Here is a 27,483-nt window from a genome sequence, read left to right as displayed (position 1 = left end):
TATAATGGAGAGAACGGTAGACTGTCATTTTGTTCAAGAAGAGTTAAGAGTGGTATGAAATCCCCATTTCTTGAAAACAGAAGAACCACTCATTTATCAGGCTGGTACCCAGAATATCTCTGACCAATATGCATAGAACCTAGTTATTGAAATTCGTTGCTGGAATAGTAAATTTTTAATAAAACTTCGTAAATCCCTGGACTTCTTGGCAGCATATGTAGCCTACAAGCAATAAGAAGAAATATAAGTAAACTATCTCTGCAACCACTTTTAAAAGGAGGTTATAGGGAAGCCCATGAAAGGCTATAATTCATCATGGGACACCAACTAGGGGCACCCAGGGAATTGCTCTGGTGACCTCAGAGGTACATGTTTTTACCTTTCTGCAGAGAAACTCCCAATTATGTGCAGTGATATGTGGCTGGATTCCTGTAGAAGGAGATGAAGGGAACATGCCTTATGCTCACAGAGTACTAGAAATTCAAGGCCCTTTAACATTATCTGGTTTAAACTTCTTGCTTTTGGTGGATGAAGTAAGTAGAATAAAGTGGCTTGTCTGAATTCCACAAACACTGATTGCCTCAAGGAAACAGGATAAGAGTAATTAACATATTTTGAATATCTGTTATCTTCCAGATTATACATTCTATATCATAAATCTACCTTTGGATATTATATCTATTTTAAAGATGAGAAAATTGAGATTCAATAAAGATGAGAAACTTTATAAAATTCATTTGCTTGTTATTTGCAGTATTTAACCCCATAATGAGCTCACCTTTTCACTAGTCATATTCTCTCCTCAGAACTGTTAACTAATGGTAACAAACTTTCACCTCGCTCTTGGAACAGTGGTTCCTTGTTCTTTTGTATTATGATTTGCCACTTCCAAAAGTGTTGACCATGTTTAGACAAGGTGTAATAAATAATTCAAGAAGGGAGACGGAAGAAAAAATATTTTATGAAGATGAAGCAAAATCAGTGCCAAGATGAAGAAAGTGGTAAGTGGATAAATGTGGCAAAACAGTTTGAGAGAAGGAAAGTGCATTCACTACTTTTGGAGCTATATAAAGGTCTGAAAGCCTGGAAAATGAAGCTGTACCTTTATCGGAAGATGGAATAAACTAGACTACATAAAATCCTAACATGGAAGAAATGGATAAATTAAATACAACTACAAATGTTAGAATTAATGGTAGTTAATGTCTTTCAGCTGAGGACTCTAGAAAAAAAGTAAATTGACATGCCTATTCAGGAACTGAGCTGTTGTCCATGGGTTGCGGGGAGGCACACAGCTAAGCCATAAGTGAAACCTGATTAGTCTCATTAAACCCACAATCGGCCAGGTATGGTGGCTCATGCCTGTAATCCCAGAGTTTTGGGAGGCTGAGGCAGGCAGATCATAATGTCAGGAGTTTGAGACCAGCCTGGCCAACATGGTGAAACCCCATCTCTACTAAAAATGCAAAAAAAAAAAAAAAAAAAAAAAAAAAAAGACACAAGAGCCGGGCATGGTGGCAGACGAGTATAATCCCAGCTACTCGGGAGGCTGAGGCAGGAAAATTGCTTGAACCCAGGAGGCGGAGATTGTAGTGAGCTGAGACTACACCACTCTACTCCAGTCTGGGCAAGAGAGTGAGACTCTGTCTCAAAAAATAAAAAATAAAAAAAAAACCCAAAAACTCACTAATTAAGCCCAGGTGGGACTGAAGGAAGGAACAAACAAAAAAAATCTGTTTCCAAACCATGTTCCAAATGAAACTTCCATAAAATGGGAAGAAAATAATGTGCTGAAATAATTTCGTATACCATCACATGCTAAATTTTTGCTCTTAGGGAAGAAACTTAGTAGACTTTGTTTAGTCCAAATTTTCCAAAAACTTGACCACAGAACACTTTTTTGGTGACATGTATATCAATGAATGGTGATAACAATTAGTTTATCAAGGTTTATCATGTGATGTGGTATTTACAAAGAGAAAAGGAAAGAAATATATATATAAAATATATATAACTTCATACATAAAATTTATATAACTTTACAACTTTAAAATAGAAGATTAATCATTAGATTTTCAGGAGTTCCATTACTTTCTTACAATCTTATTAAGTGCAACAAGTACTAAATTGGGCAGTTTGTCTTGGTTTACATTTAGTTTTCAAGGGACAGCTTGCTTTGATTAAAATATTTGTGTATCATTTACTTTCTGCTTAAGCTTTCTAAGTTCGTATTCTATTATTATAGTTGTATTGCATTTTAGCCCCAACTCCTGAAACATGGATCAATGGATTAAGATGTTTTATAATAGCATAAAAGCGATGATAACAACTGTCAGGTAATGCATCATTTAAGAATAATCATGTGAATATAGAATATAAATCTGCATAATTTCAGAAAAATAATAAAGTATAATAGGCTAACATAAGCAGCCAAAATAGAAAACTTTAGGTAAGAAATACAATGGATTATTCAGGTGAATATGTGAAAATTAAATTTTATGGGATATGCAGTCTATTTTGAAAACTGTATTAAATGAAGACTAAAAGCTGTATTTGTTATGATGCTATTTTCAGATTACTAGTAAATCAAATTAATCGAAATTTTTCTAGAGTAAGAATAATAATAAAGTTTTTCTTTTCTTTTTTTTTTGTTTGAGATGGAGTCTCACACTGTTGCCCAGGCTGGAGTGCAGTGGTATGATCTCAGCTCACTGCAAGCTCCACCTCTCGAGTTCATGGCATTCTCCTGCCTCTGCCTCCCGAGTAGCTGGGACTACAGGAGCCCGCCATCATGCCCAGCTCATTTTTTTTGTATTTTTAGTAGAGATGGGGTTTCACTGTATTAGGATGGTCTCGAACTCCTGACCTCGTGATCTACCCGCTGAGGCCTCCCAAAGTGCTGGGATTACAGGTGTGGGCCACCACACCTGGCAAAGTTTTGTTTTTCATAAAAAGTTATTAAATCTTGTTAAACTAAAAACCACAAAAATTACTGTGGAATTTTTTGAGATTTTATTATTGCCAAAGATTATAAACTAGTATAATTAATGCTGAAAAAAATTAAAACATTATTTGTAGGTTATGATTTTAAAATCAAACAACACTGTTGGCTGTTGCCTGATACCAAAGATAGTTGATTTAGAAAAGCAATTATGTTCATGTGCTTAATATTAAGTAATTTCATTTGGACAAAAAAAGTGATGTGCTTAACATGATGCATTTTTGATAAATATGCAGAATATATGAGAGGAAAGTACTCAATGACTTTATGCGTTGGTTATCACTAAATCTTATGCCACAGAAGAGATTTTTTAAAAATGTTAATTATATTTGAGTGGTGCTAAATATAAAGGTGTTTTAAGATTGGTGTGGCAGAGTATGAGCCATTTGTACAGTAAAAATTGTGTTACTGGCCAGGCACGGTGGCTCACACCTGTAATCTCAGCACTTTGGGAGGCCGAGGCGGGTGGATTCCGAAGTCAGGAGATGGAGACCATCCTGGCCAACATGGTGAAACCCCGTCTTTACTAAAAATACAAATAATAAAAATATATATATATAAATTAGCTGGGCATGGTGGTGGGTACCTGTAGTCCCAGCTACTTGGGAGGCTGAGGTGGGAGAATGGCATGAACTGGGGAAGGGGAAGTTGCAGTGAGCCGAGATCATGCCACTGCACTGCAGCCTGGGTGACACAGTGAGATTCCATCTCAAAAAAAAAAAAAAAAAAAAAAAATAGTGTTACTGGCAAAATAAAAAAGTGAGAATTGTGAATATGATGAAATTACTGTCAGTGTTTATACTTCTTTTCAGGATGTTTTAAGAAGAAATAGACAAAATAATAAGACAGGTTTTTCACTGAGATGCTCTGGCTGTTAATGGGAAACAGAGTAGTTTTCAGAGTACATCATCTTCACTTCAAAAACAGTAATTTTTGAAGTGAAGATGATACAAAATATTTCTTCTTGATACTTAGGATACTTAGTATGTCAACTTTGGTGGCTTATTCAAATGATAAATCTTAGTGATATGTTTGAATCTTAAAGGTTAAATTTACTGCTTAAAAATAGAAATATCATGACTGTATTATTATTTTTTGATTAAAGTATAACAGGATTTAAAGTAAGGCTAAATTATGGAGCAAACGACTCCATGAGTTTGACCCTTATCTAATACTTGATTTTATTCACTTATCAGAAAAAAAGCATTGATAATATATAATCCTAATCCTAAGCAATCCTCCAACGTTAGCCTCCCAAAGTGCTGGGATTATGGGCATGAGTCATTGTGCCCTGCTCTGAAAATTGTTTTTGATGTGAAATTTCTTCATAATTTTTCATCAGTGTTTAACTTTCTGGCCCAAACTATCTAAATTTGTTGCCATTATGGTTGATCTTTAAGACAGAAAATAAATCAACACAGATAGTGTACCTAACCTATAGCTAATTTTTACTATATACCACTGGCATTATACGAGGTCCTCGATAAAATGTTAGAAGTATTATTATCCCCATCGTTAATAGAAAATTTAACAAAAGTACTGATTTTAATGTTTTATTTTTGTAACTTAAAATATGGCAATTTTTACCTGAAATTAGCGATATTGATTTACATTGAATAAGAAGTGTTTTGTAGCTAAAATTGATATAGAGGAATTTTTGAAAACTGCTAGATGAGAAACTAAAGGGTTTGGAGGTGTGGAACAGAAAAACCATCAACAAGAGAAATTCTATGACTTCATAAATTATAAATTTATTTAATATTTATTTATTTTAAGATGGAGTTTCACTATGTTGCCCAGACTGGTCTTGAACTCCTGGGCTCAAAAGATCCTCTGACCTTGGCCTCCAGGTGACTTGGGTGCTGTTAAAAGCATTCAGTTTTATATATTCACAAAGATGTTTGGAATTGGAACTTATGTTTAAAAAGGAACTTATATTTAGCTGAGACTACATGCTGTACTCACCATACTTGGCTTCAGAAATCTCATGGATTCTATTGCCAAAATTGAAACAAGAGAGGAGGGAGTCAGATGCCCAAGTTATTATATAAAAGCAGAGCTCTGTTCCTGAGAACACATGTGAGAGAGAAAAATATTGGAAGAGACACTAGTAGGGTTTTGGAAATGAGAAAGAATGGAGGGAACAACACACTTGGATGCAGATTATCAATTCATTCGATTAATAATGATGATATTTTCGGGAGATAGGTAACAAGTTGAGATGGAATGAGTTAAGTGTCTGATATGGCTTTGTGTCCCCACCCAAATCTCACTTTGAATTGTAATAATCCCCACGTGTCATGGGAGGGACCCAGTGGGAGGTAATTGAATCATGGGGGCGGGTTTTTCCTGTGCTGTTCTCATGATAGTGAGTAAGTCTCACGAAATCTGGTGGTTTTATAAAGGGGAGTTCCCCTGCACATTCCTTCTTGCCTGCTTCCATGTAAGACATGCATTTGCTCTTCCTTTGTGTTCTGTCATGATTGTGAGGCCTCCCCAGCCATGTGGAACTGTGAGTCCATTAAACCTGTTTCCTTTCCAAATTACCCAGTCTTGACTATGTCTTTATTAGCAGCATGAAAATGGACAAACACAGAGTCTGAGGTAAGATTAGAGCTTAAATCAGTTCAAATTATAACTGATGCTCTGAGCTCATGGTGATTGCCACTGGATGAATAATACAATGTACACAAAGGCCATTTTTTTTGAGGAAATATCATGAGCTTGGTTTTGCTTGTATAAAATCAAAGGCCTGTGAATTATCTTCTTGGGATATTAATTATGCAATTGGATATGAGGATTTGGTGCTCATAGGAGCGGTGTGAGCTGGGCGTATCAAATTAGGTGGCATTGTGTTACATGCAAACCCTGGAATCAATGAGTTTACTTAAGAAAAAAGTGGAGAGTGCAACGAGAAGAGAGTCTAGAAAAACTACTTAGGAATCTAAATATTTAAAACTTAGAGGAGAAGCAATTAGAGAAGACCAAGAAAGAACCACTGGTAAGGTAAAAGAAGGACTAGCTGAGTGTGAAGTCATAGAATTCAAAGGAAAAGAATGTAAGAGGAAGATAGTCAACTATGTGGAAATCAGCTGAGAAGTCAAGAAAAAAGAGGAAAAATTCCACGTAAGCTTTAATGTGTAGGTGTATTGTTCAGGTTAGTAAGTCGTTGGAGTCCTTATAACAAAGCACTGAATATGGGTCCTAAAAAGGAAGTATATGTAATTAATGGAAATTTAGATTTTGGATTCTAGCAAAAGTTGTCCATGGAATCTGTATAGAGGTAGGTTTAAAGGAATTTGGATTGTTACATGCACCTTCTAAGCTCCTCCATTTAAGAGTGACTGGGGAAGTGAAGATCAGCAGAATCTTCATATTTGTAGAATATCCAGCATTTATATTCTGGGTCTACAAGTACAAAGTTCAAATATGGTTTATTTACCCTGTGTTCCTATTCCTTTTATTTCCTTTTACACACCGGTATCTTCCTGAAGGTCACTTTTCTCTCACAGCGAAAGGGGTGTGTGTGTGTGTGTGTGTGTGTGTGTGTGTGTTTGGGTGGGCACAGTTCGGGGGATCCTAGGATAATCTTAGTGTTGGAATATGGAATGAGGAAAAAAAACTCTCTTCAAGTTTTTCTGTGAGGTAGTGTAATGCTTTAACTGAACTTAAAAGCAGATTTTGAGTCCTTGTCACAAACAAATGTTTATGATTTGATAAGGAAAGTGTTTAATCTTATCCTAAGATTATAAACAATCCTATGAAGCTCTGATTTCGTGAAAGTATTGATTTTTAGAAAAAAATTGCAAAAGTCTATTTCTATGAAAATTTTATATGGAAAAGAGCTTAGTCAAAAAAACCCTTCACTTTTGACCATGTTACTAGATATGTAAATAAGTACTTATTCTATATGATATTTTGCAAAATAAAATTAATACTACAAAAGGAAGAAATGGTTTGGGAAAAACATTGTAATACTCATTAGAAAATTTTTTTCTTAAAAAGTCATGGGACCGGGCACAGTCGTTCACACCTGTAATCCCAGCACTTTGGGAGGCTGAGGCACAGAGATCACATGAGGTCAGGAGTTTTAGACCAGCCGGGCCAACATGGTGAAAACCCGTCTCAAAAATTAGCCAGGCATGGTGGCACGTGCCTGTAGCCCCAGCTTCTCGGGAGGCTGAGACAGATAATTGCTTGAACCCAAGAGGCGGAGGTTGCAGTGAGCCGAGATTGCGCCACTGCACTACAGCCTGGGCGAAAGAGTGAGACTCTGTCTCAAACCAAAGAACAAACAAAAAAACAAAGTTATTGATCCTTCACTAGCTCTTTTTGAATTATAAAGTTTACACTATAGAAGTGTCATCTAGGTATTAGGGGTACAAACTGGAAGATTGCTTGTTTTGTCTTGATTCATATTACAATACATAATTACAAATAATAGCAAAATTTATAGAGTTTGCCAGGGTTTTTAAATCATTTTTTAAAAATAATTTTATTGCATATATTTAAGGTATTGCATATATTTAAGGTAAGCATGTTTAAGGTATTGCATATGCTTAAGGTTGCATATGTTTAAGGTAAAGTATGTTTATTGCATGTTTAAGGTATTGTATATGTTTAAGTTAAGCATGATGTAGTAAGATACGTATATCTAGTAAAATGATAACTATAGTGAAACAAATGAACATATCCACTATATCTATACCAAAACTGATAAGAGTTTTTATCAAAAAAAGGATAGTGACTTTGTCAAATGCTTTTTCTGCATCAGTGGAGATGATCATGTAGATTTTGGCTTTTAGTCTGTGAAACCTATGTATCGAATTAATTGATTTGTGTATGTTAAGCCAGCCTTGCATGCCAGAGATAAATTCCACTTGATTATGATGTGCAATATTTTTGATGTGTTGTTGAATTTGATTTGTAATATTTTATTGATGATTTTTGCATCAATATTCATTAAAGACATTGGACCATAGTCTTTTTTTGTGTTAGGTGATTCTGGCCTCATAAAATATGTTAGGAAGTATTCCCTCCAGCTCTATTTTTTGGAAGACATAGGACTAAGAGTTTGATAGAATTCAGCTTCAAGCCGTCTGGTCCTGGGTTTTTCTTTTTTAGGAGGTTTTAAATTATTCAATCTCTTTGTTATTAGTCTGTTAAGGCTTTCTGTTTTTTTCTGATTCAACCTTGTTAGGTTATATTTTTCTCTGAACTTAATAATTCCCTTTAAATTACCAAATTTGTTGGTATATTGTTTTTCTTTTTTTTTTCCCCCGTACAGAAAGTAACATTATTTAATTTTTTGCTTTATTTTAAGTTGCAGGGTAAATGTGCAAGATGTGCAGGTTTGTTACATATGTAAATGTGTGGTATGGTGACTTGCTGCACCTATCAACCCATCAGGTAGATATTAAACCCAGCATGGATTAGCTAGTCTTTCTGATGCTGTACCTCCCCTTCCCCCCACCCCCCCCCCACCAAAAGGTCCCAGTGTGGTTTTCCTCTTCCTGTGTCTATGTGTTCAGATTATTCAGCTCCCATTTATAAGTGAGAACATGCAGTGTTTGGTTCTCTGTTCCTGTGCTAGTTTGCTGATGTGAACAGCATCCAGGTCCATCCATGTCCCTGCAAAGGACATGATTTCATTCCTTTTTATGGCTGCATAGTATTCCATGGTATATACATACCACATTTTCTTTATCCAGTCTATCATTCATGGACATTTGGGGTGATTCTCTGTCTATGCTATTGAGAATAGTGCTGCTGTGAACATACCCATGCATGTATCTTTATAATAGAATGATTTATATTCTTTGGGTATATATCCATTAATGGAATTGCTGAGTCAAATGGTATTTCTGGTTCTAGGTCTTTGAGAGATTGATACACTGTCTTCCACAATGGTTGAACTGATTTACATTTCCATCAACAGTGTAAAAGCATTCCTATTTCTCTGCAGCCTCACAAGTATCTGTTGTTTCTTGACTTTTTAATAATCACCATTCTGACTGGTGTGAGATGGTATCTCATTGAGGTTTTGATCTGCATTTCTCTAATAATCAGTGCTGTTGAACTTATTTTTGTATGTGTGTTGGCTACATAAATACCTTATTTTGAGAAGTGCCTGTTTATGTTCTTTGTCTACTTTTTAATTTTTTTTTTCTTGTAAATCTAAGTTTTTGTAGATTCTGGATATTAGATCCTTGTCAGATGGATAGATTACAAAATTTTTCTCCCATTCTGTTTGTTCTGATGATAGTTGTTCATGCTGATGAGTTTCTTTTGCAGTGCAGAAGCTCTTTAATTGTATCACATTTGTCTATTTTTGCTTTTGTTACAATTGCTGTTGACATTGTCAACAAATATTTCATCATGAAATCTTTGTGCATGCCTATGTCCTGAATGGTATTGCCTAGATTTTCTTCTAGGGTTTTTATAGTTTTGGGTTTTACATTTAAGTCTTTAATCCATCTTGAGTTAATTTTTGTATGTGGCATAAGGAAGGGGTCTACTTTCAATCTTCATATGGCTAGCCAGTCTTCCCATCACCATTTATTAAATAGGAATCTTTTCTCCATTGCTTGTTTTTGTCAGGTTTGTTGATCAGATGATTGTAGATGTGTGGTCTTATATCTGAATTCTCCATTGTGTTGCATTGGCCTGTGTTTTTGTCGCAGCACTGTGCTGTTTTAGTTACGGTAGCCTTGTAATATAGTTTGAAGTTGGGTAGCATGATGCCTCCAGCTTTGTTGTTTTTGCTTAGGATTGCCTTGGCTATACAGGCTCTTTTGTGATTCCATATAAATTTTAAAATAGCTTTTTCTAATTCTGTGAAGAACATCAATGGTAGTTTAATGAGAATAGCATTGATTCTATAAATTACTTCGGGCAGTGTGGCCATTTTCGTGATACTGATTCTTCCTATCAATGAGCATGGAATGTTTTTCCATTTGTTTGTCATCTCTGATTTTTCTGAGCAGTGGTTTATAGTTCTCCTTGAAAAGGTCACTTACTTCCCTTGTTGGCTGTATTTCTGGGTATCTTATTCTCTTTGTAGCAGTTGTGAATGGAAGTTCATTTATGATTCGGCTCTCTGTCTATTGTAGGTATATAGGAATGCTTGTGATTTTTGCACATGTATTTTGTATCCTGAGACTTTGTTGAACTTGCTTATCAGCTTAAAAAGCTTTTGGGCTGAGATGATGGGGTTTTCTAAATATACAATCATGTCATCTGAAGAAACAGACAATTTGACTTCCTCTCTTCCTATTGGAATACCTTTATTTATTTCCCTTGCCTGATTGCCCTGGCAAGAGCTTCCAATACTATGTTGAATAGGAGTGGTGAGAGAGGGCATCCTTGTCTTGCCCTGGTTTTCAAGGGGAATGCTTCCAGCTTTTGCTCATTCTGTATGATTTTGGCTGTGGGTTTTTCGTAAATGGCTCTTATTATTCTGAGGCATGTTCCTTCAATACCTAGTTTAGTGAGAGTTTTTAACATGAAGGAATGTTGAATTTTATTGAAGGCCGTTTCTGTGTCTATTGAGATAATCATGTGGTTTTTGTCTTTAGATCTGTTTATGTGATGAATTACATTTATTGATTCACATATTGTGAACCAGTCTTGCATCCTGGGGATGAAGCTGACTTGATCGTGGTAGATGAGCTTTTTGATGTGCTGCTGAATTCAGTTTGCCAGTATTTTACTGAGACTTTTTGCATCAATGTTCATCAGGGATATTGGCCTGAAGTTTCCTTTTTTTTTAAATTGTATCTCTGCCAGGTTTTGGTATCAGGGTGATGCTGGCCTCATAAAATGAGTTATGGAGGTGTCCCTCCTTTTCAATTGTTTGGCATAATTTCAGAAGAAATGGTACCAGCTCTTCTTTGTACCTCTGGTGGAATTCAGCTATAAATCTGCCTGGTCCTGGACTTTTTTTGTTTGGTAGCCTATTTATTACTGCCTCAGTTTCAGAACTTATTTGTCTATTCAGGGATTTAACTTCTTCCTGATTCAGTCTTGAGAGGGTATATATGTCTAGGACTCTATCCATTTCTTTTAGATTTTCTAGATTATTTGCATAGAGGGTGTTTATAGTGTTACTTGACAGTTGTTTATATTTTGTTGGGGTCAGTGGTGATACCCCTTTTATCATTTTTGTTGTGTCTATTTGCTGCTTCTCATTTTTCTTCTTTATTAGTCTATCTAGTGGTCTATTTTATTAAGTTTTCCAAAAAGCCAGCTCCTGGATTAGTCGATTTTGTTTGAAGGGCTTTTTTGTGTCTGTCTTCTTCAGTTCTACTCTGATCTTGGTAATTCCTAGTCTCCTGCTACCTATGGGGTTTGTTTATTCTCAGTTATTTAGTTCTTTTAGTTGTGATGTTTGGATGTTGATTAGAGATCTTTCTAGCTTTTTGATGCAAGCATTTAGTGCTATAAATTTTTCTCTTAACACTGCTTTAGGTGCATCCCAGGGATTCTGATATGTTGTGTCTTTGTTCTCATTAGTTTCAAGGAACTTCTTGATTTCTGCCTTAGTAATCTCCTCCCTCAACCTCCTAAGTAGCTGGGACTACCGGCACACCACCAAGCCTGGCTAATTTCTGCATATTTTTTTTAGTAGAGATGGGATTTTAACATGTTGGCCAGGCTGGTCTCAAACTTCTGACCTCAAGTGATCCACCTGCCTCAGCCTCAAGTGAGTTGTGTGGTTTTGAGTGAGTTTCTAAATCTTGAGTTCTTTTGTTTTTTAATTATACTTTAAGTTTAGAGTACATGTGCACAATGTGCAGGTTTGTTACATATGTATACATGGGCCATGTTGGTGTGCTGCACCCATTAACACATCATTTACATTAGGTATTTCTCCTAAAGCTATCCCTCCCCCCTCCCCCCATACCCCGACAGACCCCATTGTGTGATGTCCCCCACCCTATGTCTAAGTGTTCTCATTGCTCAGTTCCCACCTATGAGTGAGAACATGTGGTGTTTTTTCTGTCCTTGCAATAGTTTGTTCAGAATGATGGTTTCCAGCTTAATCCATGTCCCTACAAAGGATATGAACTCATCCTTTTTTATGACTGCATAATATTCCATGGTGTATATGTGCCACATTTCCTTAATCCAGTCTATCATTGATGGACATTTGGGTTGTTTCCAAGTCTTTGCTATTGTGAATAGTACTACAATAAACATACATGTGCAGGAGTCCTTATAGTAGAATGATTTATAATCCTTTGGGTATTTACCCAGTAATGGGATTGCTGGGTCAAATGATATTTTTACTTTTAGATCCTTGAGGAATTGCCACACTGTCTTCCACAATGGTTGAACTAGTTTACAGTCTCACCAACAGTATAAAAGTGTTTCTATTACTCCACATCCTCTCCAGCATCTGTTGTTTCCTGACTTTTTAATGATCAACATTCTAACTGGTGTGAGATGGTATCTCATTTTGGTTTTGATTTGCATTTCTCTGATGGCGAGTGATGATGAGCATTTTTTCATGTGTCCATTGGCTGCATAAATGTCTTCTTTTGAGAAATGTCTGTTCATGTCCTTCACCTACCTTTTGACAGGGTTGTTTGATTTTTTTTTGTCTTGTAAATCTGTTTAAGTTCTTTGCAGATGAATTTGATTGTGCTGTTGTCTGACAGACTGTTATGATTTCAGTTTATTTGCATTTGCTGAGTGTTTTACTTCCAATTATGTAATTGATTTTAGAGTAAGTGCCATGTGGTGTTGAGATAATGTATATTCCGTTGTTTTAATGTGGAGGGTTTTGTAAATATCAGTTCCACTTGATCCAGAGTTGAGTTCAAGTCCTGATTATCTTTGTTAATTTTCTGTCCTGATGATCAAACATTGACAATGGGGTGTTAAAGTCTTGCACTAGTATTGTGTGGACATGTAAATCTCTTTGTAGGTCTCTAAAAACTAGTTTTAGGATTCTGGGCACTCCTGTGTTGGGTCTATGTATATTTAGGACAGTTAGCTCTTCTTGTTGAATTGAGCCCTTTACAATTATATAATGACATTCTTTGCCTGTTTTGCTCATTGTTGGCTTAAAGTCTGTCTTGTCAGGATCTAGGATTGTAAACCCTACTTTTTTCAGTTTTCCTTTTGCTTGGTAAAATTTCCTCCATCCCTTTATTTTGAGCCTATGTGTGTTTTTGCCCATGAGATGGGTTTCTTGAATACAGCACACTGATGGGTCTTGACTCTTCATCCATCTTGCCATTCTGTGTCTTTTAATTGGGGCATTCAGCCTACTTATATTTAAGGTTAATATTGTTATGTGTGAATTTGATCTTGTCATCATGATGCTAGCTGGTTATTTTGCAGACTTATTAATGTAGTTGCCTTATCGTGTCCCTTTGTCTGTACTTCAGTGTGTTTTTGTAGTCACTAGTAATGGTTTTCCTTTCCATATTTAGTGGTTCCTTCAGTTCTTGCAAGGCAGGCCTGGTGTTGAATTCCCTCAGCATTTGCTTATCTAAAACAGATTTTATTTCCCATTTGCTTATGAAGCTTAGTTTGGCTGGATATGAAATTCTGGGTTGGAAATTCTTTAAAGACACTGAATAATGGCCCCAATCTCTTCTGTCTGTGGAGTTTCTGCTGAGAGGTCTGCTGTTAGTGTGATGGGCTTCCCTTTTGTAGGTGACCTGGCCTTTCTCTCTAGATGCCTTTAACATTTTTTTTTTCTTCATTTCAACCTTGGAGAATCGGATAATTATGTGTCTTGGAGTTGATTTTCTTATGGAGTATTTTTACTGTGGTTCTCCAGATTTCCTGAATTTGATTGTGGGTCTTTCTTGCTAGGTTCAGAAAGTTCTCCTGGATGATGTCCTGAAGTATGTTTTCCAATTTCATTCTGTTCTCCCCATCTCTTTCAGGTACACCAATCAGTCATAGGTTCGGTCTTTTTACAAAATCCTGTAGTTCTCAGAGATTTTGTTTGTTCCTTTTTATTTTATATTCCTTTAATCTTGTCTGTCTGTCTTATTTCAGCAAGATGGTCTTCAAGCTCTGTGATTCTTTCCCCCCACTTTGTCCATTCACCTAGTGATAATTACAGTTGCATTGTGAAGTTCTTGTATTGTGTTGTTCAGCTCCATCAGCTTATTTATGTTCCTCTCTAAACTGATTATTCTGGATAACAGCTCCTGTGGTATTTTATCTTGGTTATTAGCTTCTTTGCATTAGGTTAGAGTATGCTGCTTTAGCTCAGCAAAGTTTATTACCCACCTTCTGAAGGCTACTTCTGTTAGTTCGTTCATCTCTGCCTTGGCCCAGTTCTGTGCCCTTGCTGGAGGGGTGTTGTGATCATCTGGAGGAGAGGAGGCATTCTGGTTTTTTGTTGTTGTTGATTCTTTCTCATCTTTGTTACTTTATCTACCTTTGATCTTTGAGGCTGCCGATCTTTAAATGTAGTTTTTGTGGGGATTTTTTGTTGTTGTTGTTGGTGATGCTGTTACTGTTGCTTTCTGTTTGTTTTTCTTTTAGCAGCCAGTCCCCTATTCTGTAGGGCTGCTCAGGTTTGCTGTGGGTCCACTCCAGACCCTATTCTCCTGGGTTGCTCCTGCACCTGGAGGTGTTACCAGTGGAAGCTACAGAGCAGCAAAGATGGCTGCCTGCTCCTTCCTCTGGGAGTTGTGCCCCAGAGGGGCACGAACCTGATGCCAGCAGGAATACTCCTGTGTAAGGTGTCTGGTGACCCCTGTTGGGGGATCTTATCCAATCAGGGGGCACAAGAGAAGCGGCCTGCTTAATGAAGCACTATGGCTACCCCTGTTTAGAGGATGTGCACTGCTTTAGGAGGAATCTCCCTCCTCTGTACTGCTCAGCCTCTTTGGAGCCAGCAGGCAGGAAAGACTAAGTCTACTGTTCCACTGAGACTGTGGCCACCCCTCTCACAAGGGGTTCCATCTCAGGGAGTTCACAGTTCTGTCCTTAAACTCCTGGTTGGAGTTGATGAAATTCCCAAAGGAGGACCCCACTCGTGAGGAGGAATGGATCTGGGTTCCACCTAAAGAAACAGTCTGGCTATAATCTGCCATAGTTGCTATTCTGCACTGTGGGGCAATCCTCCCAGTCCTAACTGCCCAGTCTCCCTGGTATCAGCAGGGGAAAATGTCAGGCTGGAGCCACAATGATTATTGTTGCCCCTCCTTCTGGGACTTGGTTATCTTAGGCAGTGTCCAGCCTGCTGCCTCTGGCTGCAACCTGGAGTAGCTACTGAGCCTCTGCACAGCTCTGTGTTTGGGACCCAAGGCCTTGGTGGTGTGGGCTCACAAGGGGATCTCCTGATCTATGGGTTGCACAGATCTGTGAAAGAAAGCATGGTTTTCTGAGTAGTGTAGCACAATTACTCACCACTTCCCTTGAGCCATGTGGCTCCTGGTGGTGGGGGCGCCATTGATCCACCCTGCTTTTCCTTGCTCTTTGTGGGTGGCACCAACTGCCTAGTCAGTCCCAAAGAGAGAACCTGGATACCTTAGGGGAAGGTGCAGGATACACTCACTATTTTCATTCTTCTCAGTTGGAGCCTCCAACTGCAGCTGCTTCTAGTCTACCATCTTGGCCCCTCCCCTATATTGTTTTTCATAATAGTTCCTTGTGACCCTTTTTATTTTAAGGGGCCTGTTGTAATGTTTTCACATTCATTTTTCATTTTATATATTGTAGTCTTTCTTCTTAGTCTACGTAAAGGTCTTAAAATATTGTTTATTAAAAAACAATTCTTAGTTTTATTGATTTGTTTCTGTGGTCTTTCTGTTCTCTATTTGATTTATTTCTGTTCTGATCTTCATTCTTTCTTTCTTTCTGCTAACTTTAGGTTTAGCTTGTTCTTCCTTTCCTAGCTCCTTGAGGTGTATGCCTGGGTTGTTTTATTGTTTTACCCAAGGTTTATACAATTTTACTTTTGAAGTGGTGGTGATGATACTGCTTCATATGATATATTTATCTATTTTACCCCCCAAATTTGAATGTACTAAGTAAATATTATGATTGCAAAGCATAAATCAATTCTGGTTAAATAACAGATAACTTTGTAGTATAAATATGTTCAAACGTAACTGCTTCTCTGTATTTATTTTTGAGAATTCTGACAACTGTACCCTAAATTTAAAAAGGTGTTTAAATGCTAAGGAGATTAAAATAACAAATGTCTACTAAAATTGGTTAAATGTGAAGATTTAAGCTAAAGCAGTTCACAAAAGGCAGTATTATAATACAGTTTACCCATGAACAACGTGGGTTTGAACTGCATAGGTCCACTTATGCATGGATTTTCTTCCTCCTCTGTCACCCCCAAGACAGCAAGACCAATCCCTCTTCTGCTTCCTCCTTCTCAGCCTACTCAACATGAAGACAAAGCAGATGAAGACCTTTATGATGTTCCACTTCCACTTAATGCATAGTAAATATATTTTCTCTTCTTCATGATTTCCTTAATAACATTTTCTTTTTCCTAGCTTACTTTATTGTAAGGATACAGTATGTAATATATATAATATACAAAATATAAATCAACTGCTTATGTTATTGATAGAGCTTCTGTTCAACAGGAGGCTATTTAGTAGTTGAGTTTTTGATGAGCGAAAAGTTATATGTGGATTTTTGACTACACAGGGTGAGGTGCGGGAGCTATCCATTCCCCTAACCCCTGTGTTCAGGGGTTAACTATATAGATGCACATTTGCCCCTTATTGTCCATGGGGGATGCGATTTGTTTCAGGACACTCCGCAAATACCAAAATCCATGCATTCTCAATTCCTGCAATTGGTCCCATGGAACCCATGTATATAAAAGTCTGTCCTCCAGATAAGAGGGTTTCACATCCTGTGAATATTCTATTGTTAATTGGTGTTTGGTTGAAAAACTCCATGTATAAGTGAAACTGTGCAGTTTAAGCATGTGTTGCTCAGGGGTCAATTGTGTATAAAGGTCTGTAGGAGAACGTCTGAGAAAGCAAATTTATTTATTTAGACTAGAAGTGGGATGGAGATTTTTGCAAAGCTGTAGAGTGAGTGGGAATTTTGAGCTGGGCTTCAAATGAATAGGAGTTTGCCAACTAAGAAAAAAGAAAAGGAGGAACTTCACCCAGAAAGAGTGACATGAATCAAGAAATAGTCATAAAATGACTGTCATGAGTTTGATGTGGTTTGCACAATGGGTTTAGGTGTGTGAGAAGTGATGAAAGATGAGTCTGCAGAAAGAGCATGGGGCAAGGTTGAGAAGTGTTTCAAGAAACGGATCCTTTGGGTACTTTTGAATCAGCTGGGCTGTGAAACCTTGCTTTAGATGCAAAACTGCTATGCATGAACTTGATCTTGGTTTTACATGATGTTAAGTCTCTTGAGTCCTCAAGAGAAAAATAATTTAAGGGTGGGAAGTCTATCAGTGTCTGGTTAGTGGGGACTCTGAAAGGGTGGCATTAAACCAATTAGACCCATTAGAAATATGAGATGGGAAAGGAACCTTTGAGAAAACAAGTGCGTCGAAATGCATTAGATTTGTTGCAAGTTAATTAGGTTGTGAATGAATAAGTATAATGACTTTTTGGGACTTTTCTTTCAACAGCTAATCTATCCACTTTCCCTAGGCATTAGAAAAGATGAACCCTTGAAATTAAGTCACAGTTTTTACTCAAGATGAAAGTATGTTGTAGTGGAATGCACAGTAACTGTTTTATTACTTTGGGATTTTTTGTTTTAATTCAGGGAAAAGACTCCGTGAACTTTGATAAATATTTGTCTGTGATTTTTTTTTTAAAGGGAAATAAGTAGATAATTTTTGAACAGCTATGCATGTCGAGACAAATTCACTTGTCCCCCAGTTGTCTTGTAGTCTGAAAACTTAAATCAGATAGGAATGTAATCTCAAAACCTTTTTTCCATGGCTTAAAATAATTTTTACCACATTAGTTCTTGCTCCATTCAATTGTCATTTCATTAGTTTTTAGACGTATCTCAGGCACTTTGAGTCACATCAAGCCTGAAGACTTTATGATATATGAAATTAAGAACTTTCTTAATTTTACTTTTTTTTTTTTGCCTTTTCTAAATATTGGAGTTTTTTTTCCCTAATTTCTGCATATGTAAGCTGTTTTAAAAAGTCAGGAAAATAAAACAATAGTGTAAGATTTTAAGTGGCTTTTAAAAAGAGTTGAGAAACTACTTGATTACTTATAAATTACGTTGCTTATTTTTAAATCTGCTTCTGCCTCCCACATTAATATATGATGATGGGGATTTGGTGCATGGAAATACTGAATAGGCCTTGTTCATATTTATGCATTAAGAGATTAACACCATTTTGTTATAGGAGATGTACACACACACACACACACATATATATTTATACACATTTGCATGTATACAATGCAAATGTGCATTTTGAGAAATGATATTTTATAAGGAGCCAATAATAGCACCGAACATAAATAGTGTAGAAATTGGCAAGTTGAGACTAACCTTGGGAAAGAGTAGAAAGTGTGCATTGAGATAAGGAAGGACTAACAGAGGTAAAACAACAACAACAACAACAACAACAAAAAACAACAACAAAAAAACTGAACATAGCAGAAAGAAATGTTGAGAGAAATATCTACTCTAACCTGACTGGGCTGGGTGTCTAAAAACAAGGACTGTCTTTCAAAGAATAACCAGAAAAATCAGCAGAAATAGAGAACCATTTTGAGGGTGTTCAGAGGATGCCAGATAGGCATGTTTTTGGCTTGACACAAGCAATTTTAGCCATTCTATGGCCAGAAAGACCTGTTTTCTTAGTTCTAGAACCTCACTGACTACAGTGTGTAGTGTTCCAGAGATAGGAAAGGAGCTAGCTTCCTATTAGTTAAAGCTATATTCATTCCAATAAAGTTCCATACTTTATGGGGAACATGAATGCCTTTTAATGTACTAATTCCTATATACTTTATATGCTTTGATACTATGATATTGTAAGATGATTTTTTTCTTTTTAATTAAGTTTTCATGTTGTGTGCTGCTCTTATATAAAATTACTACCACAAGTAAAATGTAAAAACTACCCAAATATGTTGTGAACCTCGAAGAGCTATGTCAATACTTTATGTTTATAAAATTTCTGTTTCCATTTAAAACTCAAACCAAGTTATATAGTTATTCCCTCCTTGGTACTCCCAGACTTCTTTGTCTATGCCTACATTAAAGCAAATTTTAAAGTAACTGTACTTGCTTACTCACATGTCAGTCCTTATCCCCAGATTATGCTTTCCTAGAAAAATACTATGGCAGGCACTTCAAAAATGATTCTAGAATGAGTGGATTCTTGACTGCTACCTCATCATAGTGTCAAGCTTTCCTAATTAGCTCAACCCAAATTAATGACCTTCTCTTCTCAACAACTATAGTAGTTATGGTGGAAATACTCATCTGATATTCATTATGTACCACTTCATATTTTTATTTTATGTATTTTATTTCTCCATTGGATTATAAGTTCCTTTAGGATTACAATTTGAAGCTGTAGGCTTTTTATTTTTAAAATAAAGATGATCATATCTCTTCCTTATCTGTAAAATAAAGATGATTATATCCTGCAAAAAAAAAAAAAAAAAATGCAACTGACCTTCCTATATCCAGCCACCTTGTCAGTAGATCTACAAATTGAGTTTTTCAATACAACTGATTTTATCATTTGCAAATAAGGAGGACTTTATTTTCCCATTTCTAATTTTTATTTTTCCAATCTTTATTGTGCAAGTTAGGTTCTCTAGCTTAGTATTGAATAGAAATGGTAATTGGCATTCTTGTAACATTCCTGACTTTACTGAGAATGCTGCTGCATTTTCCCCTTTAAGGTGGAATTTTCTTTAGTTTTTTAAAAATGGCTACTGCTTCTCAGGTTAAATTAATTTACCAAGTTTTTTTATTTCAATATTTTTATTTTTTCTAGTGTTATTGAGATATACTTGACAAATAAAAATTGTACATATTCAAGGTGTACAACATGATTTGAAATCTGTATACATTGTGTAATGATTACCATGATCACTTTAACCAACACATCCATCACCATACATAGTTACACTTTGTGTGTGGCCAGGGGTGAGGACACTTGAGATCTACTTTCAGCAAATTTCAAGTAAACAGAACTGTGTTATTCACAATGGCCTCCATACTGTACATTAGAGTCCCCCAAATTAGTTATCTTATAACTGAATGTTTGTAATCTTTGGCCAGCATCTCCTCATTTGCCTCATCTCCCAGCCTTTGTCAACCACCTTTCTAGTCTGTACTTCTAGGAGTTAGGCTGTTTTAGATTTCGTATATAAGTGAGATCATACAGTGTTTGTTTTTCTATGTCTGACATTTTGCTTAGCATAATGTCCTTCAGGTTCATCCCTCTTATCTCATCTGGCAAGATTCCTTCTCTTTTATGGCTGAACAATATTTTATGTACATATAGCACATTTTCTGTATCCATTCATCCATTGACAGACACTTAGTTTGTTTCCATGTCTTGACTGCTGCGAATAATGCTGCAGTGAACAAGAGGGTAAAGACACCACTTTGACATAATGATTTTATTTCCTTTGGATGTATACCCTGCAAGGGACTTCTGGGTCACATGGGAATTCCATTTTTAAGTTTTTGAGGAACTCCATACTGTTTTCCATAATGGCTGTACCAGTTTACAATCCCTTGTACACCAACAGTATACAGGGGTTCCCTTTTCTTCAAACCCTCACCAATACTTGTTATCTCTTGTCATTTTGAGTGATAGTCATCCTAACAATGTGCTGTGCCATCTCATTGTGGTTTTGATTTGCGTTTCCCTGATGACTACTAATGTTGAGTGTCTTTTCATATATCTGTTTGCTATTTGCGTATCTTTAAAAAAAGTCTGTTCAGGTTGTTTGCCCATTTTTTAATTGAGTTTTCTTGCCATTGAGTTGCATAAGTTCATTATATGCTTTGGATATTAACCCCTTATCAGATAAAGGATTTGCAAATATTTTCTCCCATTCTATGGTTGTCTTCTCATTTTGTAGATTGTTTCCTTAGCTGTGCAAACACTAAGTTTGATGTATTTCCAGTTGTCTATTTATGCTTTTATGTCTGTGCTTTTGATGTCATACCCAAAAATGATTGCCAAGGCCAATGTCAAGGACATTTTAACCTATGTTTTCTACTAGGAGTTTTATGATTTCAGGTCTTACATTTAAGTCTCTTCCTCTTGAGTTAATTTTCATATATGGTGTGATCTAAAGTTTCACTAAGACATTTTTCAAAATCACAAATGAGAGAATTTTATTAAATCCTTTTCATGTATTCATTGAGATGGTAATGTTTTTTCTCTTTTAATATATTGAAATAAAATATAGATTTTTCTAATACTAAGTTATCCTTGCATACTTGAAATATACTGTTGCATTTGATTTGTTATTTTTAGATTTTTACATCTATCGCCATGAGTGCAGTGAGCCTGTAATTTTTTTTAAATATTTTTTTTGATATTGGTATCAGGGTTATATTGGCTTCATAGAATAGGTTTGGAATAATATATTTTGTTTCTATTTTATAAAATTGGTGCACTTTGTGTTCTTTAAATGTTTGTTGTAAATTACAAAATCATCTGGGTCTGTTTACATTGTAGAAATAGTCATCAAATACATTTTAAAACAGTTATTGGACTATTTACACTTTTTATTTCTTTATTGAGTCAGCATTTTAAGTTATATTTTTCTAAAATTGGTCCATTTTTATCTAAGTGTTATGAATTCTTGGCATATAGTTCTTGATAGATCTTTTCTTTCTAATACATACTTAATATCTTTCTGTAGTTATTAGTAATACTGTTTTATTATGTCTTCTTATTCTCTTGATCAATTTTGCCAAAGGCTTCTTTACTCTTTTTTTTTTTTAAACCAACTTTGGTCTTTGCTAATCTAGTATATATTCTAATATATCTTTGCTTATTTTTATTTTATACTGTTTTATTTTGTCTTTGTTACTTTTTAAGATGATATCATACTGGGGATTTCATAATTATCTGTATTTTGGTTCTCCAGTTCTTCCAGCATTGATCTAAGCCAAGGGTTTCAATAATATTACTAAGTTTACACTGAATTACATTAATTTACATTATTAACTAAATTATTTTGAAGCTGTCTTCTTCTAACAAGTGTTTATAACTATTAACACAACTATTGCTTTTGCCTCGTCCCACTAATTATTATCAAAAGGGTTTTTTATTAGTCATTAAAAATATTTTAAAATTATGATTTTAAAAATTCTTGAGTTATTTAGTGTTGCATTTTTAAATTTCCAGTGATGTGTATGCCTGAGAAAAATATATATCTTCTATTAATAGTTTCATTAGACCAAACTTGCTTATTATGGTTTTCAGATTTTATATAGCTATGATTTTTTTTATGCTCTACCTACCAATAGAGATGTGTTGAAGCCTTTCACCATGATAGTGAGTCTATCAAATTGTTGCTGAATTTTTCTCAATTTTTTTATTTTGAGGCTATTAGATACTAACATATATATATGTTTTAAATTGTTACATCATTTTGGCAAATTGAGGTCTTTGTCAGTATGTGATGACTTTCTTCGTTCTTAAAAAATACAATTTCTCTAAGAGTTTATTTTATGTGTTATTATAATATAACCATACCATTTGTCTTTTTTTTTTTTTTTTTCGGTTTGTTTGTTTTTTAGATGGAGTCTCATTCTGTTGCTCAGGCTGGAGCACTGTGGTGCGATCTTGACTCACTGCAGTCTCTGCCTCCCAGGTTCAAGCAATTCTCTGCCTCAGCATCCAGAGTAGCTGGGATTACAGGTGCCTACCACCTTGCCTGGCTAATTTTTGTATTTTTAGTAGAGATGGGGTTTCACCATCTTGGCCATCTTGAACTCCTGACCTCGTGATCTACCCACCTCGGCCTCCCAAAGTGCTGGGATTAGAGGTGTGAGCCACCCATGCCAGGCCAACCATACCAATTTTATTTTGATATTTTGCTAATATACCATGTGCTCCCAACATTTAACATCATTATGTTTTTAATGTGTTACTTAAAAGTAGTGTGTCTCTCTCAGTCGTGTTAATTTTCTAGTTTATTACATATATTTTAATTACTGATTTACTTGGATCAACTTTTTTTTAACCAAGTTTGTTCCATTTTCTGTTTCTTCTAAATTCTTGATTATTTTATGATTTGAGTTGATATTTATACCTCTCTCCTAGTAAGACAAAACCTCAGCACTTTCTCCATCGATGAGCTTCCCAGTCCTAAACCCAGGCAAAAGTCAACTGCTTTCCCATGCCTTCCACATACATACATAAACACTAGCTCAAAATAGCTCATCATTATTCCGAAGATTTAAATTTTCTGCATTTTCATTTTTGAGGTACTTCAGGATTGATCTTGGCCAAAGGATTCAACAGTTTTACTGAATTTACATCTTATCAGTATTGAAACCCTATTTTTAGAGTCAATATTTGTTCTACAACTGTTGTCAACTGTAATTTGTGTACTTTGGTGTGGCTGGTTCTCTGAGATTACTTATGTCACAGTTAAGCAGATTGGGAAATATAATCAGGATGTTTTGCTTTACATGTGGCCCTTTGGAAGGTAGAGGTGGTCTAATTTTTCTTTTTTGGGGGGAGGTGACAGGTTAAAGTTTAATGTTAGCTTTTTTTTTTTAATTTAAAGTTTAAAATTTGGTTCTTTTGGTGAAGTTCATATTTTTTTAAAAAGTGATCTTTATTTCAAATGTTGAAGGGATAGAGATTGACTATTTCTAAATTGGCCAGTCTGTTCTCACCCCATTTGGAGAAATATTTCCAGCTGCTCAAAACCATTCGTGTACTTTAGATGCACAAATGCTTCTCAGCTTAGAGTTATTCACAAGCACTGTAATACATTGAGTGGATACCGATATGGGCTTTTTCAATCTCATGGCCATATTTAGGTGTTGGCATCCATTACCTTGGATTTTTTACTTTTCATGATCTGGTATTTGATTCTATGTATCCTTAAGTCTAACTTTGTCTACCCTCTAAGCACTTTTCTCAGAAGTGAACTCACTTTAACACCTTATCTCAGGACTGATATTTTAAATCAGATGATCTATTGTGCTTATTTTAAGGAAACCTTACTGCCATAAAGGCGAGGTTACACTTAGGTATTTGGATTGTACAATCTTAAAATTCTTTCAGTCAGAAAATATTTATTGAGAGTATGATATGTATTAGATTTTGTCAAGGTAATGGAGGAGGTAATGATACATAGTCCAATTATTCCTGTCTCTTTAAATAACATAAACTTAGGGACGAGGTTGATATCCTAAAAGATTAAGAAAATGTATTAATTCACTCTGAACATTTACTACACAAGCATACAAATTTTGAAGTCTAAGATCCTCACCTTCTACTTTAGGCGAGCACTTCAGCATTATCAGCAGACAGTTGGTGTGTATCGATTCAGAAAAGGGACTTTGCCTATATGACAGCTGTAGGCTAATGCATATTGATTGCAGTAGGAATGGTCCTATAATTTCCTGCCTTTTCTGTTTTTGAACAAGCATACAAGAATGGCCATTGTCAATATATACTTTGATCAACCCTCTCAAATAGAGAAACATTTTTCTTTGATATTAAGTCATGTGATAACTCAATCTTATTGGCTTTGGAGCCATTCTGCTTCATTTAGATGAATTTGTATCTGAATGTGTTTTGATCATTTTGACATGAGTTATTATTAAGTGGTAAGATTAGTTCTCAAGAAGGTATTCTTATTCCTGTTTTCCAGGGTGTTTTTTTTTTTGAGGGGAGGGATACATCCCAAGTAGAGGTTATAAACTGTATTTTCTTTATTTCAGAAGTGCTAATAATTTTAGCTTACTTCACAATAAAATCTTTCAAACAGTATTATAATTTTAATTTACTTTTAATTACCTTGATGTTCTAAATTTATTTTTGTCTTTAATTTTTAGAGAAGCTGATAGAGTATCCTATATAGAGAGTTTTGGGTGTGCCAGTCTTCTGATAAAGTATTTGCAATTAGGACACTTTTACATATGGAACACAATTTACAGTTAATTTCTTCCCATACATTCATTTCAGAAGCTACATATATAGCATATTTGGTGTATCTAGGCTCTTGTTTGTAGGCCAGTTGTAGTCCACCTTGCTAGATGAATATCCTGGCTAGTATTAGAATATGGAAATAAATATTAAGAAAATTCATATTAACTAAGGCTTTGAGAACTGCAGTAAAAATTAATATTAGAAACTTTCATATTTTCAATAATTTTTTTGGTGTTCAATCTTTATTTCAATCTTCTTCACTTCAGTGTCATATTTGTGTTCCTTATTACTAAAAAAATCCCAGTATTTCAAACATGTAGATAAGAAAAATTTAAAAATACAGAATAAGACACATGCACTAGAACATTGTGATATAAAATTGGGCTGTGACCATCACATAATATTCCTGTTATACTATTTTTAGTTAGGTTAAAAATATATAGGAACACCTTTGGTATAGAGCAAATGGTGTTTTATTTTGTTCAGCTGAAATCAATGGCTGAATTGTTAAAGAAGAAACTTTGACAGAGTATCAGGTTTGGTGGTACTGTCAGAGGCTGTCCTCTGACAGGGTGAAAAACCTGATTTATTAACTGAAATGAGATCCTAAAGAACACATGATAACAGACAGTTGAACCCAAACCTGTCAAGATTTGATGGCTAAGCTCACGAAGTTCCAAAGTAACCTGTGGATAAAAGTTTGATTTTTCCCCCCAAATGGACTTATTGTGTGCATCTAACTTTTGTAGTAGATCAAAAGGAAAATTGATTTTTTTTTCTGCACGAGTGAAATAGAAAATACGAGTTATGGAATTTCATAGAGTGAAACATTTTATGAGAGGAATGAAATTGAGGCTGGTGTTCCTCATTTGCACAGTTTGTAGAAGGACTATAGAGAAGAGAAAGAAAACAAAACAAATTAGTAAAGCTCCACTTAGAAAAGCCAGAACACTGAAGGAGCAAAACAGTCTCAGCTGTGCTATGAAGTTGCACATAACTTCTGCATTTGCTGCTGGGAGTTAACTTCACCTTGACTTTCTGAACCTTAATCTTTTCCTATCTTTTCTGCTGATGCTTTATTGGTGGTAAGCCATGTTCTTAAAATTCAGTTTAAACGTAATCTCTTGGTCAAAATGTCTAAGCAGAACAGCAATTGAAGCCATGAAATGCAGTGATGGGCTGGTGGTAAACCTATCTGGAACTGCAGAGCTGTTTTTCAATCCAGACAGTCTAAGGGGGAAGTCAATTCTAAAGTTGCCACCTGCGAGATGAAGAGAAGTGAGGCCTTAAGTAGTGAATATTCTCCCTATTTCCACTCTTTATTTTTTTTATGTGAAAGCATCTGTATTGACACTAAAATGACTATCTGAAGAAACATGCCCCGTGTGTGTGTGTGTGGTGTGTGTGTGTGAAATGGTAGATTGACAAAAACAAAATGGAGAAAAAGAGAGCTTAAGTGTTTATCTTTTGATAAATACCTGCTTGTTTGGGGGAAGAAGGTAATATATGTCCTGTTCAAAAGTTGGTGAGATTGAGATTTTGTAATATGGGTTTATGAAAAAAGATTTGTGTTATGAAAAAAGATTTAGAAGTCTCCAAACACTCCCTATGGAACTGGGAGAATGATGAAAATGTGCCTTGTGATAGCCTTAGAATGTGACTTCTGAGCCACTCTTGCTTCACTGGGGGAGTGTGGATATTGCAGGCTGACAGCTGCCATGTAACCAGGACTGGGGAGATGCTCAGTTTAACGGGATAGAATTCTAGGATGTGAAGTAGTTATGAAACTCTCTAGTAGCATGGTCCTTTTATTCTTATATGTGATGAGACTGTTGGGCCTACAATGAAACCTAATGAGCAGATTTGGTAGGTTTTGTTCAGACACAGCATTTTAACTTTGGCTATAAATTACTCCCATTTGTTGCACAAAATCAATGTACAGAATTCAGTAACATTTCTATACCCCCAAAATGTTTAAGCAGAGAGCCAAATCAAGAACACCATCTCATTTACAAGTGCCACAATAAAATGAAGTACCTAGGAATACAGCTAACCAAGGAGATGAAAGATCTCTACAAGGAGAGCTATAGAACACTGCTGAAAAAAATCAGATGACACAAATAAATGAAAAAACATTTCAGGCTCATGGATTGGAAGAATCAATATTACTAAAGTGACCGTCATGCCCAAAGCAATCTGTAGATTCAACAATAGTCCTATCAAACTACCAATGTCATTTTTCACAGAATTAGAAAAACTTATTACAAAATTAATATGTGATATAGTTTGGATATCCCCTCTAAATCTGATGCTGAGTTATAATCCTCAGCATTGGGAGGTGACTGGGTCAGGGGGCCAGATTTTTCATGAATGGCTTAGTGCC

Source organism: Macaca fascicularis, chromosome 6 (assembly GCF_037993035.2).
Source record: "Macaca fascicularis isolate 582-1 chromosome 6, T2T-MFA8v1.1".
Classification (NCBI taxonomy): domain Eukaryota; kingdom Metazoa; phylum Chordata; class Mammalia; order Primates; family Cercopithecidae; genus Macaca; species Macaca fascicularis.
Note: the sequence above shows the minus strand (reverse complement) of the source record.